General features: G+C 44.4%; 1 protein-coding gene across 1 annotated transcript in view; it reads left to right on the top strand.

Annotated features, from left to right (window-relative positions):
- LOC122267863 (putative G protein-coupled receptor No18) overlaps positions 1-5,000 on the top strand; it is a 192,760-nt gene that overhangs the window by 99,914 nt on the left and 87,846 nt on the right. The gene's annotated exons all lie outside the window — the stretch shown is intronic.

Raw genomic sequence — 5,000 nt, 5'->3', positions numbered from 1 at the left:
AGGGGGGGCGGAAGATAGAAGAGACAGAGACAGAGAGGGAATGAGAGTGAAAGAGAAAGATATAGAGATACAGAGACAAAGGGAGAGTGAGAATGATAGAGAAAGAAAGAGAGAGGGAGACATATACCTAAAAAAGATGAATCCCTTGTTGCGTCTGGGCATGGAGAAGGGAAGGGAAGGGAAGGGAAGGGAAGGGAAGGGGGGGAGCTGCCGTGACGACATTTGCGTCGAAGAGAGAGAGAGAGAGAAAGAGAGAGGAGAGAGAGAGAGAGACTGGAGAAAGAATGCATAAAAGAAAGGGGGCGAGAGAAAATAAGTAGCGAATGAGGAAGTTAAAAGGGGGAAAATACGAATAAAAAAACGACCTAATGCTTAGCAAAAATGAATGATACGATATATCACTCTTTCTCATCAAAACCAGCGGCTTTTCTTCTACGACAATATCGGCGAAAATGTAGCTTCATTTGCATAAAAACAGGCCACTCACCCGATTTGCTTCGGTTTTGAATCGACCAATGGGAGACGCGGACTACAGTAGCCAATTAGCGTTGTTAGACATTAGCCAGTTACCGTGTATGGGCCTCTCTCTCTCTCTCTCTCTCTCTCTCTCTCTCTCTCTCTCTCTCTCTCTCTCTCTCTCTCTCTCTCTCTCTCTCTCTCTCTCTCTCTCTCTCTCTCTCTCTCTCTCTCTCTCTCTCTCTCTCTCTCTCTCTCTCTCTCTCTCTCTCTCTCTCAATCTCTGTATATGTGTTACTGTTCATTTTCATGTATGTGGGTGTGTTTGTTGTTTTAACATCCAATCAGCGTTCCGCGTAAAGTTACTTTAAGTTTCTTAAGTGGAAACGCGTTTTTTGTTGTTGTTGTTGTTGTTTCGAAACATTGTTGTCGCGTCATTGAACGAACTTGGTGGTCGTTTCTGTCGGAAATGAGTTTTTTTTTTTCTTCTTCTTCTTCTTCATATGAACGAAAGAGAGAGATAGAGAGACAGAGAGGGAGAAGAGAGACAGACATAGACAAAGACAGAGTGTGTGAGAGAGAGAAAGAGAAAGAAAGGAAAGATAAAAAAAAGAAAGAAAAATCCTTTCGATCAGTCTCTCTCACCACACTCTCTAAATCAAAATCTACCCCTCCCCCCTCCCCTCCTCTCCCCTCCTACGCATCCTACAACACTAAGGATTATAGTCTCCTCCTCCTCGCCTCCTATATCTATCCACTCTCCCGCCCCAAAGGACTCGAAAGTAGCTTCCCCTCATGACTCCTTTAGCGGATCAGCAAGCCTCCCCTTGATGTGGTTAGGTTAGCGAGATTCCGAGTAACGACTCTCGGGGGAGCTGTGTGGCCGACGTAACGCTCCCTCTTCCTCCTCCTTCTTCTCCCTCGCCTTCGCTAGCAGGACGTGATGACTTCCTTCGCTCCCTTTTTCTACTGATTTACTCCCTTCCCCCTTCCTGTGCTCTTTTGCTCCCTTCTTTGTTAACACATTTCATTACCCTTTTGTACTGATACACGCCCTTTTCCACCCCCCCCCCCCTTCTGTACAGATACATATCTTGCTTCACTCTGTATTGAAACACTCGATTTTTCTCTCCCGTTTGCTGAAACACACTTCCCTATACTCCTGTCTATACTGACTCACCTTTTCTCCTTCCTTTGGTCTCTTCTATACTGACACAAATCCTTTTTCCTTCCTGCTACTCTTCATTTTCGTTATCATTCTTTTTGATTTTTACTTTCCATTATAGTGAACTCTCTCTGGACCTCTCGTTCCATTCCTCTTTTTCTCTCTTCCTCTCCTTTCCCTGCATGCCTCCTTTATTCTCCTTTATACTGAAACCTCTGCTTTCTCCTCCCTCCTCCATCCCCTTGGTAAATATTTCCCTTTATCATGACACATCCCCTTCCTTCCTTCCTTCCCTCCTCCTTCCCTTTCCCTTCCTCCTTCCCTTTCCCTTCCTCCTTCCCTTCCCCTTCCTCCTTCCCTCTTCCCTCCCTTCCTCCTTCCCTTCCCCTTCCCTTCCTCCTTCTCTTTCCCTTCCCTTTCCCTTCACTTCCTCCTTCCCTTCCCTTTCTTTTCCTTCCTCCCTCCCTTTCCCTTCCCTTCCTCCTTCCCTCTCCCCTCCCTTGCTCCTACCCTCTCCCCTCTCTTCCTCCTTCCCTCTCCCCTCCCATCCTCCTACCCTCTCCCCTCCCCTCCTCCTTCCCTCTCCCCTCTCTTCCTCCTTCTCTTCCCCTTCCCTTCCCTTCCTCCTTCCCTCTCCTTTCTTCTTCCCTTTCCCTTCCCCTCCTCCTTCCCTTCCCTTCCCTTTTATTCCTCCTTCCCTCTCCTCTTCCCTTCCTCCTTCCCTCTCCCCTCCCTTCCTCCCTCCCTCTCCCCTCCCTTCCCCTTCCCTTCCTCCTTCCCTTCCCTTCCCTTCCTCCTTCCCTCTCCTTTCTCCTTCCCTTCCCTTTCATTCCTCCTTCCTTTTCCCTTCCCTTCCTCCTTCCCTCTCCCTTCCCTTCCTCCTTCCCTCTCCCCTCTCTTCCTCCTTCCCTCTCCCCTCCCTTCCTCTTTCCCTTCCCCTTCCCTTCCTCCTTCCCTTCCCTTCCTCCTTCCCTCTCCCCTCTCTTCCTCCTTCCTTCTCCCCTCCCTTCCTCCTTCTCTTTCCCTTCCCTTCCTCCTTCCCTCTCCCCTCCCTTCCTCCTTCCCTTAGCTATCTCCTTAACGCCCTTTTATCCTAACAAGACCCTCTTCTTTCCCTCCTACTCCCTGCCCTCTTTATTATGATTTACTTCACTATCATTTACTTCCTCGTCCTGACACTCCCCCACCACCACTCGTCCTATCTTTCCTCTTCTCTGTTTACCCTTTATCTCGAATCTTTATCTCTTCATCTTTCCTGTCTTCCTCTTTCGATCCCCCTTATCACGAATCTTTCTCTCTTCATCTCCCCTGTTCACGTCGTTTATTCCCCTTTGTTTCGAACCCTTCCTCTTCTCCTTCCTCTTGTTTCTCTCCTGAACTCCTCTTTATACTGACGCATCTTCTTCCTCTTCCTCCTCCTCGCTCTCTTGTCTACTTCCTCTTGTTCTTTGTATTGTAACTTTATTTTCCTATTTTCCTTCCTCTTCCCCTTTCTCTTCTCCTTCCTGATAATAATGATGATAAAGATAATGACAATGAAACGGCACTGATGATCATCATCATCATTATAATGATAGTAATTGACATAGCGATGATAATGATAATAATAATTATCATTATAACAATGAGAACAACGAGGATATTGCTAAAGAAATGATAATGTGAATAATTATACGACCGCGTCTGAAATGCTTTAATTTGTGGTTGGATTCCCCTCTCAATATCTCTCTCTCTCGAGAGAGAGATATGGCCTGAGGAGGTCTCTATCTATCTATCTATCTATTTTTCTCTTTCTCTGTCTATCTATCTGTCTATCTACCTATCTACCTATCTCTCTCTCTCTCTCTCTCTCTCTCTCTCTCTCTCTCTCTCTCTCTCTCTCTCTCTCTCTCTCTCTCTCTCTCTCTCTCTCTTTTTCTCTCTCTCTCTCTCTCTCTCTCTCTCTTTCTCTCTCTCTCACACTCACTCTCTCTCTATCTCTCTATCTATCTCTTTGTCTCTCTCTCACTCGCTCTCATTCTTTTTTCCCTCTTTTTTTGCTTTTTGTCTTATTGTATGTCTGTTTGTCAGTCTGTCTGTCTGTATGGCTGTCGTTCTCTCCATCTGTCTCTGTCCGTCTTTCCTTTTCGCTCTCTCTGTTTGTCCCCCCCCCCCTCTCCCCCTGCACCTTTCTCAGTTATACAGGATTTATCATATTATGTTAACTAGTACTTAAAGAGTTATGATAGCCGATGCCATTAGTACTAATTGATATCTGTTTGTTTTCTCCACAATTAGTATAATACAAATTGTTGATTTCCTGTTTGATTTAGCATTTTGATAGTATTATAAATCTGTAATATTTGTAGCACTTATGAGGGCAACGATAGCAATGCTGGTTATAGATTTAGATTGTTATTGGTATAATATTATAATGATAATCGTTGTTATCTTGATTACTATCATTACTATCCTTGTTTTTATTTTATTGTCATGATCAATAGCATTGTCCTCATAAATATGATCGTTATTACCACTACCATTAATAGTAGTAGCATTGCTATTATTTTCATATTTTTCATTATCATTGCCATAGTTCTCTCGATTACCATCTTCACGATCATAACCATCATTAAACACCATTATCACGTTAATGTATCAGCATGCTAATATAACTTCACAAACAATTTGACACCCATGTTCTGTGTCAAGTGGGCAGCTTATCTGACTACGGAACTCATAACACACAAGTTTGAAACGGAGGCAAACTAATATTCCGTCGAAGCAGCAGCGTAGTAGCACTCCCTCGGGCGTCTCGCATCAGCAACGAACAGTCAATCAGTGTGTTTAATCGTAATATAACGTGCGTCGAGATCGTGGGTGTCTCCTTCCAAATGCACCTTGTTCTCTTCCTTTATTTACTTTACTACCTACGTCTCCTCTCCCTCGGCTACCTTCTCTCCTCCCTCGGCTTCCTTCTCTCCTACCTACGTCTCCTCTCCCTCGGCTACCTTCTCCTCCTCTTCTCCCCCTCTTCTCTCCCTCGGCTACCGTCTCCACTATCCTCCATCTTCTCCACCGAAACTACCTTATACATCATGTCTTTCTTCTCATATCTTCATATCATGATCATATCTTCTTTCTTCTACTTCTCCCTTTCTCTACAGTCCAGTGTGGTACAAGGCCCATTAGCTGCTCCAGCCATACCTTGCGCTTTACATGAATTAACTGGTCTTTGGTCTTTTAAGAATATTACTTGGGTTTTACTAAATCAAATGGAATTTTGTTCATAAGAGTATCATACTATACAAATCTATTAATAAGTTCCTTTGCCTTTTGTAGATGGTACTGTATGTAGTTTTTACTATATTGTCTTTCAAGGAATTTCAAGCCAACACGA

The sequence above is a fragment of the Penaeus japonicus genome, unplaced genomic scaffold (assembly GCF_977035675.1).
Source record: "Penaeus japonicus unplaced genomic scaffold, GWHDUDI00000001_assembly GWHDUDI00000017, whole genome shotgun sequence".
NCBI classification, from domain to species: Eukaryota; Metazoa; Arthropoda; class Malacostraca; order Decapoda; family Penaeidae; genus Penaeus; species Penaeus japonicus.
Note: the sequence above shows the minus strand (reverse complement) of the source record. Positions and strands in the feature narration are given on the sequence as shown.